The sequence below is a fragment of the Eumetopias jubatus genome, unplaced genomic scaffold, assembly GCF_037043125.1.
Source record: "Eumetopias jubatus isolate StellerSeaLion01/CBP00866 unplaced genomic scaffold, mEumJub1_p1.0 scaffold_5, whole genome shotgun sequence".
Lineage (NCBI taxonomy): Eukaryota > Metazoa > Chordata > Mammalia > Carnivora > Otariidae > Eumetopias > Eumetopias jubatus.
The window spans coordinates 144,319,536-144,335,904 of NW_028274811.1; positions in this window are offsets into that span (position 1 = coordinate 144,319,536).

The following is a 16,369-nucleotide window of genomic DNA, read 5'->3' on the forward strand; positions in this document are numbered from 1 at the left end:
CTTCTAGAATAATTTGGTTTCCAAAACATAATCAGAGATGATTTTTTTGAGCCATCTCTCTTTAGAGTTTCAACTTTAATATATATGTATTCCTTTTATTTATATCCAGTTAAGAATGCTGCAAGTAATAAATGCAGACATGTTATTTTGTGTAGAGTTCACTGTAATATTTATGTATCAGAGAAACAAAGCAAGATCATTTTTGTCTTTAATAGTTAACATAAGGTTCTAATTTCATTCTTTTCATACAAACATGAAAATTCAGAGTTATCTCTTATAATTTCAATAACTTGCAAAAAATGTTTTAAAAAGGCTGAAACATTGACAGATGCCTATAATTTAACATGGTAATTTGCCTAGTTTCCCAAGCATTTCATTTTATATTGAAAATCAAAGTGCTATCAAACCGGGTTTTGATATCATTTGAAATTAAGTTTCTAAATTTAGCTTTGAATCTTGAAAGAAACTTGTAGGTCTCAATGCGCAAGGAGAGCTAATTAGACATCTTGAGAGGTGAGAACCTTCACAAATGCTTCACTTTTGAAAATCCAGAAATATTTTAAGAAAGGCCATGCTAATTTCTTTCAAAATTTATGTGATAATTAGTCTGCATAGTGTTGAAAAGGAAAGGTTTACCAGAAGGTGAAGTTTTATCTATATCCTATTGCCTGAACCAGTGATACCAAGGCACACAGTCCAGTTCTAAATATGTGTTTCTTTTGTATATATGGTTGCATGATGAGTACTTAGAAAATTTTAATCTTGATGCTAGAGATCCATGCACTTCCCTAGATTTCTTGCCCTCAAACTCAACATGATAAATATTTTCATTGAGTCTGACAAAATTATAGTTCAGTAGATACATATGTGGTCCACAAAATCAATAAGAATTGTATGTATCTCTTATGTATAGCATTATATGAAGTCACACTTCACATGTTCAATAAATTGAGAACTGAGAATTTTTTTGCTTGGTATATATTACATTTTATTGAGGGCCTAGTGTACTTGCACAAAGTAAGTTTACATACTTCATGCTTTAAATCCATAAAAACAATGCCTGGGTTTGGTTCATCGGTGTGACTCCGAGGTTCATGTACCTTATCTTACAAGAATTAAAGAAATGGAATAAACTTCATGAATTTAGATGTGTAAATCCCTATGTATTTATTTCATGTTTTCAATCACCTCACGAGTGTATTTGAATATGTGGCTTCATATGCATTCAACATATAATTTTAATTATAATTTGTATACATCATATGCAAATGTATAATATATAATTATAATACTATAACTATCAAATTCTTATTTAGAGTGTGTTTAAAGTTTTCCAATATTTTTATTATTTTGAGAAAAATTAAACATTCAAAAAAATTTTATAAATACATTTTTATAAATACATATGTACATATACATTATACACATTTAGTAGACTACAAACATGCATGAGAATCAACTGTTGATTATACATATGAAGATGGTACCATTTTTTCTTGGTAGAATGCATGAAAGAGTGACAATTTGACTTCTTCCTGACTGAATAGGATGCCTTTTATTTCTTTTTCTTGTCTGATAGCTGTAGTTAGGACTTCCAGTACTATGTTGAGTAAAAGTGGTGAGAGTGGACATCCTTGTCTTGTCCCTGAGCTTAGAGGAAAAGCTCTCAGTTTTTCACCATTGACTGTGTTAGCTGTGGGTTTTTTATATATAGCCTCTATTACATTGAGGTATGTTCCCTCTAAACCGACTTTGTTGAAGGTTTTTAGGGAGAATGGATGTTATACTTTGTCAAATGCTTTTTCTGCATCTATTGAGGTGATCATAGGGTTTTTATTGTTTCTCTTGCTGATGTGATGTATCATGTTGTTTGATTTACAAATATCCTTGCATCCCAGGAATAAATCCCACTTGATCACAGTGAGTGATTTTTTTTTAATGTATTGTTGGATTTTATTTGCTACTATTTTCTTGAGGATTTTTGCATCTATGTTCATTAGAGATATTGCCCTGTAGTTCTCTCTCTCTCTCTCTTTGTAGTGTTTTTATCTGGTTTGGTATCAGGATAATGCTGGCCTCGTAGAATGGATTTGGAAGCTCTCCTTCCTCTTCTATTTTTTAAAATAGTTTGAGAAGAATAGACATTAACTCTTCTTTAAATGTTTGGTAGAATTCTCCTGTGAAGCTGTCTGGTCCTGAACTTTTGTTTTGGGAGTTTTTTGATCACTGATTCTATTTCATTGCTGGTAATCAGTCTGTTAAAATTTTCTATTTCTTCTTGATTCAGTTTTGTGAAGTTATATGTTTCTAGGAATTTATCCATTTCTTCTAGGTTGTCCAATTTGTTGTCATATCAGTTTTCATAATATTCTCTTATAATCCTTTGTATTTATGTGGTGCCAGTTGTTATTCCTCCTCTTTCATTTCTAATTGTGTTTATTTGAGTTCTCTCTCTTTTTTGTTTATGAGTTTGGCTAAAGGTTTATCAACTTTGTTGATCTTTCAAAGAACTAGCTCCTGGTTTCATTGACCTGTTCTATTGTTTTTTTATTTAGTTTTGGTTTCATTTATTTCTATTCTAATCTTTATTATTTCCTTCCTTCTACTGGTTTTGGGTTTTGTTTGTTCTTTTTCTATCTCCTTTAGGTGTAAGGTTAGATTGTTTATTTGAGATTTTTCTTGCTTCTTGAGGTAGACCTGTATTGCTCTAAATTTCTCTCTTAGAATCACTCTTGCTGTATTTCAAAGATTTTGACCATTATGTTTTTATTTCCATTTGTCTCCATGTATATTTTTATTTCCCCTTTGATTTTTTTGGTTGACCCATTCATTGTTTAGTAGCATGCTATGTACTCTCCATGTTAAAGTATGCAAAGTTTTAACATAAAACATTAACATCTGTGACTATTGTTGGCTAATATAATTCAATAAATATTGCTAACCCTTTAACTGTTGTGGGATTTCAAAATATCTCTAGGTCTGTATATAATTTAATTCTCTTACTCATATAATAAAAAACAGTAATGAGGGCTAGTGTTAAACTTTAGTTTATCACTGAAGGATATGCTAGTGTTACCTACAGAGGATATGACCACCCAGTTTTGTGAAGTTCAGCATATGTTTTTCTGTTAGCTGACAAATAAGAGGTAATTCTCTTCTCTCAAAAAGACAGAACTATTCTTTCAACTATTCTTATGAATGCAAACCAGAGGGAAAAAGAAAATATATCATCCAGTCACAGCAAGAATTTTGTAGAACATACATTGGAAGGTGGTCACCCTTATGGGGCTATGATATTACACAGAACAGCAGAAAAAAAGTAGACCCATAGTACAGATTTGCAGTTCATTAATAGTGCTGATACAATTATTTTGTGCAGATCAATATAGAAAGGGAATTAGCTTTGGAAGCAGAGAAATATTGACAACCTTTTATTGAATAATTAAGTGTGAAAGTACAGGAAAATCCAGAGGCTCATATTAGAAACTATTTTCATAGCTAAACTTACCCAGAGGTTCCAACAAATCTCTGTATTCATGAAACCATATAGAGTATGGTCTGTCATGTATGCTATGTGTATGTGTGTTTATTAACTAGGAAAATTTATATAGTGCATTCTATTGTGTGATTAGTAATTCTTGTCTCAAACTACTGTCTTTACAAAAAAGCTCTTTGGTGTAGTTACTGATAAGCATCTTAATGTGCTGGCCACTAATAGAGAAATGCAGTCAGAAGTATGATATTGTTGAGGTGATCAGAACAAAAGCACTGACAGAGTGTCAATCACATCCAATATTACATCAAGTTGTAAAGTGCTGTGATCTGTGTTATTCCTCTGAGTTATTTCCCAGGCTTTATTTTTTATGTCTGACTTTACCATTTATAAAAAGACTCAATAGAATGACATTATATTCCTGTAGATTAATTTTTTTCTTCTCTTATCCTGCTGCCCATGTATCGTGTCAGTAAACTAGTCAAAATATCTGATAGATGGTTGCACGTGAAATCTCAAAATATCTCAGTATGCAATGCCTTATCATTTGTGATGAGGGATTGTGTTTTTCTGAGAAACTGTCATGTTAGTCATTTTCAACTTTGGCTGTGCTTTTGGAATCATTTGAGGAGTTTCTGATGCCCAGCTGCATTTGTCCCCAGACCAATCAATTACACCAGAACTGAATTTCCCTTGGTGATTGCTTGGATTTTAACACAAAGAAATTGTACAAAGAATAGTTTCAAAATATTTACTTAAATTATTTTTGCATTCCAATTGATCTGTACATTCACAGATATGTATTGCAAACCCACTTACTATGACTAAGGACTGAAACAGACACTAGATATCCAATAATGAGCAGAGCAACAAAAGCTCCTTTCCTCCTCTGTCTTGTAGTCAGTCTACTGGAGATGGCACATATCTGACAAACAAATGAATAATTATAGAATATGGAAGAAGTAAACAGAGCTCAGAGATTTTTTTTAAAAAAAGGGTAGGGATGTATTGATCAGGCTTAGGATCAAAGGCTATAACAGAAACCCCCAGGTAACAATGTTTTATTAAGAAAAAAAAGTATTTCTTTCTCAAATAAGAGTCTAGGAGAAGGTAGATGCCAGCCACACATTTTTTACTGACCAAATCTTCTTGCCTTGTTATACCATCATCCCTAGGGGATTCACTTCATCCACATTTTCTCAAATGACACATGACCATATCCTAGTTCCAACCTGACGAAAGGAAGACTCACCTTTCTTTTGTAGATACCACCCAGAAGCCTCAAACCTTCTTCTACTTAGATGCCATGAACTAGGTCTTATCTCATGGCCACACCTAGATACAGAATTTGGAAGTTTTCAGCCTTCCTTTCTCTGCCTTATATAAAAGGACACTAAGTAAGGTTGAAAAAGATGCTAAACATCAATCTACCATACATCCACTGAGAGCTACTTCATTTGATTATAGAAGAGATCCCTAAGGAAATGTTTATGATAAAACCAAAAGAATGGGAAAACTCATGAAATTGGAGAAGTAAGGGACAGAGGACCAATGTTGGAAGGAGTTTTTGTATTAAGACCCAAGTAACTGAAGAAACTGATTATGTGAATAGGTGATATAAAATGATGTCGCAGAGGAAAACAGCAACCAAGTAATATACATTTGTGTGTGTGTGTGTCATCTAATATTTTCTGTACAGGGGCAGTTGCGTGATCTAACTTATTTTCCAAATATTACTCTTATAATTGGGAGATGTTAGAGTTGAGAGGAGCAATAGCAAAAGAATAAAAACAGGAAGCTCCCACAATGCTAACGGCAAGAGAAAACACTGGTTTGTTTGTATTCGAGTTGTAGCAGCAGAGGTGGGGAGACAACTGTCCTGTTGGCTGGTGGTTATGCTGAGCCTACTAATAGAAACAGAAGAAATAAGAAAGGGGTAAAGTTTCTGGACCAAGCCAGTTGGTAGATGGCAGTGTCATTTACTTCACTGGGGAAGCATGAGGGAAAACCTGATTAGGGAGGAAGGAGAGAGGCTTCTGAAAATATAACTCTGAGCTCCCTGTGACTTACCTGGGTCCAAATGTCAAATAGAGTATCGGTTATAGAGTACCAGGTTCTTAAAGAAAATTCTGCAGTATGAGTAGAAATTCAGAGTCTATTAACATTTCCAGGCTAATTAAAGCCTTGAGAATGCAAAGCCTGAGTGAAGGTACAGAACGAGAAGAGACAGGGAGTAGGGATCAGCCTTGAGGAACACAACATCTAACAGAGAGAGGAGAGGAGGATGAACCAGCAAGGACTCAGAGCAAGAATCCATGACCATAGGAGCACTAGGAGGAGCTTTACCTCTTCTTTGTGTACATCACACATAAGCTTCATGAGGAGCAGAGTTCTTATAGATTCTCAGACCCTCAATGTCTAAAGCACACTGAACAAAACAAGAAGGAGGAAAACATAGTTTATATTTTGTAGGACAGTTCACACGTGCTACCATAATTAATCCTCAGAGAGATAATTATTGTGCAATCACTTTACATAAAAATAAAATGAGGCTTAGAAATGACATATTGTCTTAAGTTACACAAGCTAGTCAGTGAAGGGCTACGTTTGAAGAGAGGTTGTTGTTATTCCAAAACCCTTACTGCATGAAGGCTGAATGAGCATTCCTTCTAGCCTATTGAGAATACCTGAAAGACCAACTAGAATACATCATTCAAACCCATCCAGGACAGTGGAGGCTAACAGGAAATTGAATCCACTCATAACTTCTGGAGGAACTTACTAATCAGAGTGGAGAGAAAGCAGGAAAATGGCATGTGCATGGATGAAATTATTTATTATTAAATTTTTAGCCAAGACATACAATTACATCAGTAGCTTCAAATGTTTCATATTTATGAGAATTTTCTCACTCAGCTAACATAGTATATGGTAATCATATTGTAAATGTATCGTTTCTTCCAACAGTAATTTAGGAATCAAATTTGGAATTGGCCAGCATGAAGCTACAAAAGGGGCTATTTATTTCTGCAGTTAATTTACTACTACATATGGAATTACATTTTATTTAGCAGACCTGGGAATGAAAAATCCAAGATTATTCATTCATTCATTATTTACTTTTTATGGTATTGAAGGGAATACTTATATCTGTGACCTGTAATTCAGGTCATGTTTTGTTTTTAATATATATGGATAAAAAGTCTGCACTGACAACTTTTCAAAACTACGGATTTTATATTTTTGCTGCAGCATTTAGATATATCACCAAGTGTATTTTTGGAAGCCTATGGACATTGTTATACTGAGCATACTTTTTATAGAAAATATGTTTGCAGCTGACATCATCTTTCTTATGTAAACAAATCTAGCCTCAAATAGCTGATATTCATAATTTTTACCATATAAAACCTTTATAAGGCTTATATTTAGGTGTTAAGGATAGGCTTTTCTCATTGTTTTTGCTTGTAAAATTTCTTTACCGGCTAAATAGTTAATATATAAGATATTCATTGACATTAATCATATATAAGGATGAATTATTTTCTTATATCACTTACTTTAAATAAACTTACCAGCTAAAGCAATGACAGGCTGTCAAATATATTTCTTTATAAACCAACTCTACTTTCCCTTCCTTCCAGAATCCCATGCTAAATCAATATCCTCAATCAATAATTTCACAAATGTGTGGTGTTTTTTCAATGAATGCATCTTGATGTGCCAAAATCTATAAATGGCATAAAACATTCATAAAACACTGACCAACTTTGTTTTATAGTAGCCACATTATTTTACATAAAAAATTATCATGCCTAAAATAACCTAGCACTTCCTATTTGTACTGTCATTACTTGCGTATATTACGCCTCATCTTCCTCATTCATGGGTTGAACTTCCTCAACTATGGGTTGCATGGATGGGAAAACTGATTTCCAGGGCATTTAAGCAACCTGCCATATTTCACACAATGAGTGGTAGCCAGGCAGGGAGTCGAACTAGGCTCTCTAGTTTCAGGGTCCAGCCTCCTTCCAATATCTTCCACAGCTAGATCTGAGAAAAATAGCAGATGTTGACTTTTCCAGAAAATTGTTTTATTCCCCTTATGTGATATGTAAAACAAATTCTTTTAAATGAATATTTTCTGCCTTCACTGCAGACTAGGCATGGTGATATTTAATATTTGAGAAATAGTGCTTCTCAAGACTCCTTAGCAATAATAAATTTTGAACCATTTCTTTTTTTAGTACAGAAGGCTAGCACATTCTCAGTGCCACCAAAGTAAAAGAAAATGAAATATAATGATTTTTGGCCTAGGAGTAAAAGCAATTGATTTTCAAGCATTTCTACAAAATTTTCTTAAGATCTTAATTTTTCCATGAGTGTTGGACACAGAGCCCTGAAAGTAAGTTTGGGCCAAGCTGGGGGGGGGGGTGTTTGCTAAGGGTAGGGGAGCAGGTGGTAGAAGAGTTGCAACGGCAAGAGAACTGGATAAAATCCATAACAAGGGATTTGTTTTCTACACTGAGTCTATTTTCAGTTCCATTCCTGGTCATTTGTACTGGTTCTCTCCACTGTTGGGTCATGAGTCTAGCACTCTTGTTATTGGAGAAATTACTAAGGCAAATGAGAATCTGTGAATTCTATGAATTCTATGAATCTGTGAGAATCTATGCTCTTCTGCAGTGAGCATAGCATAAAGTATAGATTTGTTTAATCCCTATGTTGCACACCTGAAACTAATGTAACATTGTGTGTCAGCTATCCTCAATCAATCAATCAATCAATAACTCTCTTTCACTGACAGAGAAATAAAAATATTACTCTGAATACTTGCCTTGATTTGATAGTGAGATGAGGAGAATTTGAAGGTAACAAGGGGCCTCTGTCCATTATCATTTTGGTCTTTTTAGTGCTCTTTACTCTATGTACTCAGGGATCTTTTCTCTCCCCATGAGGCAATTATTGCTTCTATGGTTTCAATGATAGATTTAAAGCAATTACTCCAGAAATCTGTGCAGTGGCCAATGGCTAAACCACCTATTTACATTTTAATTAAACTACCCTCCCACTCCCTGTTATTCTCTATTAAAACAATTATTATTAGGATTTATAGTAACACAAACTATAGCAACATATAGTAATAATTCTAATTGTATGTATATGTATACATATAATTTCTAGTAACATATAGTAGCATAGCTAACCCACTCTATAAATGTCATCTTATCATATTCATTTAGTAATTGCTCAACAAACAGTGTTGAATATAGTGAGGGAATGCATGACTGAATAAACAAACATCACCAAATCTTGTTTATTTTTTCTGGGTAAATATTTCTGGGCTTCACTTATGCTTGCTTTCCTCACTTCAGTCTCCAAAGTCCAAGCTCTCATCATCTCTTTCCTGAGCCACTGCCATGTTTTCCATATTAGTCTCAGGAGGCTTGTAGTCAGTTTACCACCTGTAGTAAAAGAATTCCCTTAAAGATCTATGTCTGGTTATAACTGTATGTTTTCTACGCTTTAGTCTTTTGAGAATAATATTTCCCCTGCCTAGGACCTTCTTCCTCACTCCATTTTCTAACTTTTTCCTACCTAACCTGTGGCTAGAACTGTAAGGTTCACTTCTTCAGAGAGATGGGAAGAGAAGAGATAGGCTAACGACCCAATCCAGATTCAGCTTCTCTGATAGAGAGCCACACAATACTGCACCTCCTTTTCCCAACTATCCATTACTCTAATAATCATTTGCTTAATTTCCTTAATCCTTGTATTGTCCAGCACCCTACCATGGTAGTATTTGCCATTGTATGATGATCAACGAATTTTTCTTAAATGAATGTGTTGTATCTAAAATATTAACAAATATAATATTTAAATGTCTGGGTCTTTTGCTCTCAGATGGATTCCTCACACTTTGCTTATATTGCCCTATAAAACAGGTACCTGCCTGCTGAAAGGGCCTATTTCCCTGGCTTTTTATCAGGTCTTCCATTGTAGTTGGTCCATTGGAACACTGGAGAGTAGGCAGAGGAAGAAGCTAGTATGTCTCTTCCCCTTGTTTTCCACCCCAAACCTTTCCTCCATCTGTGGCACCATATGCACCCTGATTCAGCTCCTGCTTGGCAGGTTGCTGGAGTTCCAAGTTCTATCCTCAGCTAATTGTTTCCTTATGTCCCTCCAGCCATGCAGTCTGATAGGCTCCTTATGCTTTGTGTTTTGCTGAAATCACAAACCCTCCTTTGGCTTCTAGGTCTTTCATTACTTCTGTTAAAAATTACTTGCTTTATATTCACTTTGTTTCAAATAAATAAAGTGGTTCCTATTTTTCTGGTTATATCCTGTCTAATCTCTAGTCTGATGATGGATTGAAACAGGGAATTTATCATCAGTAGAGCTCCCTTGTAACAAGTGTTGAAATAAGTTATTCAAAGAGAAGTAAAATGATATAGTCAGAAGCTGAAATCTACATAAATGAAGAATACCAGAAAAGGGAAAAATCAGATAAAATAAAACATTTTATTTCTTATCTTAACTGACCTATAGATAAATAATTAAAATGAATGACAGTTGTATTATGAGGGACAGGAAGGAGGAAATGGGAATATTCTGTTGTAAGTTATCCACCCTACTCATGAAGTGATGTAGTGTTCTTTAAAAGTGGACTTGGGCTAGTTGTACATGTATTTTGCAACCCCTAGGGCAACCACTAAAAAGAAATTTAAAAGAAGTAAAATAGATATGCTAAGAGAGGACAAATATTGAATCATATAAAATGTTCAATTAATACCTGAAAAAGTAGGGAAAATGAACATATTTTAAAAGAAAAATGAATAAATTCAATGAATAGAGTTATTAACATGGAGATATTAAATCCAATGATATTAAAATTACTTTAACTAAATGGTTTAAATACACCACTTAAAAGACAGAGACTACAAGAGTGGATATAAAAACAAGACTCAAAAAAAAAACAGAAACAAAAACAAACAAAAAAAAAATAAGGCTCAACTCTACCTTGTGTACAAAAAACCCATTTTATACATAAAAAAACATAGATTAAAAGTAAAGTGGTGGGGAAAGACATACCATGCCAACACTAAACAAAAGAAAACTGGAGTAGTAATATTAATTACAGACAAAGCTGATTTCAAAACAAGGAAAATTATCAGGGTCAATGGGGGACAGTATTATAATGATAAAGAGGTCAATTCTCCAAGAAGACATAACTATTCTTAATGTATATGCACCTAACAACAGAAAATCTAAGTGAATGAGGCAAAACTGATAGAAATAAAAGAGAAATAGACAAATTTAAAATTATAATTGGAAAGTGCAACACTCTTCTATCAGTAATGGACAGATCCAGTAAGTAGAAAATCAGTAAGGGTATAGTTGAACTGAAGAGCACCACCAATCAATTGGATCTAATTGCCATTTATAGAACGCTTATTCCAATAATAGTGGAATACCTATTCTTTTCAAGCTCACATGGAATACTCACAAGAACAGACCATATTCTGGGATATAATACCCACACTGACACATTAAAAAAAGAAATCACACCAAATATGCTTTCAAGACTGCAGTGGAGTTAAACTAGAAATCAATAACAAAAATAGATAGGAAATCCCCAAATATTTGGCAATTACACAACAAGTTTCTGAAAAATGAAGAGTCAAGGAAGACATCTCAGGATAAATTAAGTCAATTTTTGACCAAAGTGTAAACAAAAATAAATACCACTTATCAATATTTGTGGGATTTAGCAAATGCAGTCTTCAAAAGAAAGTTTATAGATTGACTGTATATCTTAGAAAAGAAGAACTCTCTAAAATCAAAAATCAAGCTTTTACCTTAGAATATTAGAGAAAGAAGAGCAGTGTAAGCCCATAGCAAGCAGAAGAAAAGAAATAATAAATTTAGAGAACAAATACATAAAACTGAAAATGGGAAATTGATTTTTTTAAAAAGTGAACAAAACCAAAACTTTGTTCTTTGAGAATATTGATAAAATTGGTAAACCAGTAGCCAGATTAGTGAAGGAAAAAGAGAAAAGGCACAAAATATAATATCAGAAATAAAAGAGGGATCATTTCTGATCCCACAGACATTAAAAAGATAATAAAGGAATATTATAAATAACACTATATGCACAACTTTGATAATTTATCTTAATGGGACCAATTTCATGAAAGATACAAATTCCCAAAACTTAGGGAGAAAAAATAGATAACCTGAAAAAATATCTCTATTTTAAAAATGAATCAATAATTATTAACCTTCCAAAAGATAAAGCACCAAGATCAAATGGGAATATTTAAGGCATAAATGACACCAACCTTCTACAATCTATTCAAGAAATCGGAAGTAGAAGGATTACTTCTCAACTCGTTCTGTGATACCAACATTACCCTAATACCAGATAAAGACATTAAAATAAAGGAAAACTACAGGACACTATCTTTTGTGAATGCAGATGTAAAAAAATCCTTAACAAAGTATTAGCAAATTGAATCCAAGAATGTATAAAAAGAGCTATATACCACCACGCAGTAGATTTATTTCTGGTATGCAAGCTTAGTTCAACAGTTGCAGTATACTAGTACATTATAGGTACTATATAATAGTATACTATAGGTTAATATGCAAAAGCCAATTGCATTTTTTACATACCAGCAATGAACTTGTGGAATGTAGAACTAAATATATATATATATATATATATATATATATATATATATCATTTGCATTAGCACCAATAAAAGTGAAATATTTAGGTATAAGTGTGATAAAATACATACGGGGTCTATATGAGGAAAACTACAAAAGTCTGATAAAAGAAACCAAAGAAGATCCAAGTAAATAAAAAGATATTCTGTGTTCATGGACTAGAAGACTCAACATTAAGACGCCGATCCATGCAACTTGATCTATAAATTCAACGCATCCCAATCAAAATCCCTGCAAGTTATTTTGTAGCTACCCATACATTGATCCTAAATTTTAATATAAAAAGGTAAAAGACTCAACAAAATAACCAACATGATACTGAAGAAGCAAACAATCCAGAGGACTCACCCTAACCAAATTGAAAACTTACTATAAAGCTGTATTAATCAAGAAAGCATAATATTAGCAACAGACTAATAGTCAATGGAACAAAATATAATGTTCAGAAAGAGACCCACACGAATATAGTCAACTGATCTTTGTAAAAGGAGTAAAATCAATTCATCTACTGGAATTTCTAGTTGGTGCAATAAGAAATAGTTAAATGGAAGAGTCAAAAACTCAGGGTCCAGATGATTTTATTTTAGTGAATTCAACCAAACATTTAAGAAACAAGTCATGTCAATCTTAGACATCTCTTCAAGAAATAAGAAAATAATGGGACTACTCAACAAGTACTTTTGTTTTCTAGCATAGACTTGGTAACAAATTCCTGATGAAAGCATTAGAAGTAAAAAAATTATGTGCATGTGCGCACATACACACACTTTGAAGTAACCTGGGGGAATAAGTTTAAGAGTTTGGTAAAGAAAAAGATTTAAGACATAAAGAACACTAACACTACAAAGAAAAATATCGATAAATTGGACTACCTAAAATAGAAACTTTGCTTCATCAAAAAATACTTTCAACAAATTGAAAAGGCAAGTCACAGGGTGAAAGAAGACATTTACAGGACACACACTGAAAAACAGCTCATATCTAGAATAATCAAAACACTGATCTGTTGAGTTTTATTTAAATACTTTCTACACCCAACATGGGGCTTGAACTCACAACCTCAAGATCAAGAGCCACATGCTCTTCCAAGTGAGCCAGCCAGGGTCCCCCCTGCCAGAAAGTTTTAAAAAAGACAACCCAAACAGACAATGAACCAAAATTTATTAACCGTAATGATTAAGCACAAAGGTGCAAAGATGATCAATAAATTCTCTAAGAATTATTATTGTGCACATTCCAAATGAGTAAAGATAAAAGCCATTCACTACACGCAAGGCTGTAGGACGAGGAAACTCTCCCACCCTGGGGGTGTGAGCGTACATTGGTCCAGCCACGTTGGATGACTGTATGGTAGTTGGGATACCCTAACGTTGAATGTAAACACAAGTTGTGACTCAGCAATTCCAGTCTTCAGAATATTTTCAACAGAAACGTATGTGTGTGGGTATCAAGACACATGTACAAGAAAGTTCAGAGCTGAATTACTCCTAGCCAACACTGGAAACAACTCAAATGCTAATCAGCAATGAATTGCCTCCTAGTGAGCATGGGAAGAACATACAATAGCACCATGAAATGGACTCTGAAAAACAAACTGAGGGTTCTAGAGGGGAGGGGGGTAGGGGGATGGGTTAGCCTGGTGATGGGTATTGAGGAGGGCACGTTCTGCATGGAGCACTGGGTGTTATGCACAAACAATGAATCATGGAACACTGCACCAAAAACTAATGATGTAATATATGGTGATTAACATAACAATAAAAAAATTTAAAAAAATAAATAAATAAATAGTCTGAACATCTTGTGCGAAAGATGTGAGACACACATACAAAAAATCCAATTTTGTGATTCAACGTATTTCAAGTCAAAAATAGGTAAAACTCTATTTTAGGAATTAATGATAGTTATTTTCTTTTGAAGATGTGACGGATTAATGTCTGGGTGGAGACACCAACGGCCCCTCAGAGCTCTGAAATGCTCAGTGTGATGACCTGCTCTAGATCATAAATGAGTTCACTTTGCGGTAATTCATTGAGCTGTTCAGTGAGGATTTTCTTCCTTTTTCTATGTTTGCTACACTTCAAATAAAACAAAAAATAAAGAAAAAGTCTTTGTTCTTTGATTCAGAATAGGTTATCTGTACCCTACGTTGAAAAAATATCTCACAACATTCATTTACCACCTTCTCTAGTAGGAAACAAAAAGTATGCAATATTCTGTAAGACATTCCTGTATATATAAAGAGAAAGGCAGAAAAAAAGGGTAAACAGAGAGGAAGGGAAGAAAAAAGAGATGGGAAATGGTAATTGGTATTCATCATCCCAGGAAACAAGTGAAGAAGTTAAAGTTCCTGATAGAAAAATAACTGTATTATATTTACCTCTAGTAAGAAAAATAAATCCGTCTATTCAGTAGCACCTTTATAAGAAAAATATTTAAAACACTGCTTTCCAAACTAGACTTTCTAAGGATTGGATTTTTTTCAGAATAAATGTGAAACTTTTCAGGCATGGCTTTGTTCTGAAAGCCTTGTTAGTAGTAGTAGGAGTGGACAAGCATATTAGAGGGTATATAAGATACTAATCTATTTTAATACCTGACAAGAAGTGATATTTTAAATAAATGTATTTGCTCCAGTGAAGAACTTTCCATAAGACTTTATGCACCAACTCTACCTAGCAGATACATCTATACATAGATCTACCTGTCTTCCTATCTGCCCATATATATATATATGTATAACTATATATATATATAGTTTGTTTACAAGAAGTGCTATTAAAATTTCACTATTTTGCCAGGTTCCACATTTTGGATATATGTTTATTTGTTCTTTCCTTTTCTGGCAAATAACCAAGGAGGGGAAAAGAAGAATAATTATAATAATAACAGTTATTGGACATTCAATGAGCCAGATGTAAGGCTAGGCACATTACTTAGACTGATTGATTTCATTCTTACAATAGCCCTGTGAATTAAATACCGTTATCGTGCTATTTTTGCATACAAGTATCACCAAACCAGTGAATGGTCGATCCAGGATTCCCACTGTGCAGAGTCCATGATACTAGATGAGAAGACACTAGGATGCTCTCCAGGGGAAATCCTCCTCTCCCAACCCCCTTTTCCCCACCTTCATATATGTAGCCATGTTTGTTTCTAGCCATCTCTGAACTCTCGGAGGATATCATAGGCATATTTTCAAGGTTTATCCACATGTATGAGTGTGTGTAAGTGTATATGGGTACATGGATTCAACCACATCTATTTCCACAAGGAATGAGTTCCCTTCAACTTTTTGCATTTTAATTTCTACCATTTGAACATTTACTTCACCAAAGACTGATGTTTACTAGTAGAATTTCATAATTCTTTTCTCTTATATTTCCTTGCCTTCCCACAGGGAAAAGATGCGACTACAAACTAGTTTCAAGAACCCTTGTTGAAGCAAATGTCTTGAGGCGCCAGCCTTAGTGAGAGAAGCTTGGTCTGAATAACCACCCCTCTGGCCCTCCTTTTGAGAATGCCTGCCACCAAACAGAATGTCAACTCAGTACCTTAAGAGAGGATTCCTATGTCTTCATAGCCCTCCCTGCAGGCCTTTTCCACTTCCATGACTGATGCTAGGCCACTTGGAGGGCGAGGAGAGCCTGGATCTGATCACAGCTGCAGGGTCTCTTCAACAACACAGCTACCTCTGAGACCAGCATGCCCAGGGTTTGCAAACCCTCAGATGAACCCATCTCCTCAGGACCAGTGCCCCTTTCTACTCTACACTTCTTTACCCACAACTTCTTCCCACATTCCAGAATGGTTTCCTTCGGAAGTGTCCCTTCCTTGATAACCTGCAAACTCACGTCCATCATCATGATATTTTAAGATTTTATTTATTTATTTGAGAGAGAGAGAGAGAGAGAAGGAGAGCGTGCACATGGGGGACGCGGGAGGGAGAGAAGGAGAGAATCTCCAGCAGACTTTGTGCTGAGTGTGAGCCCAACCTGGGGCTTGATCGCACAACCCTGAAATCATGAACTGAGCTGCAATCAAGAGTTGGAGGCTTAACTCACTGAGCCACCCAGGTTCCCCTCATAATGACATTTTAAAATATTGATTGCACTCCATATCTTAACTGAAATGGGA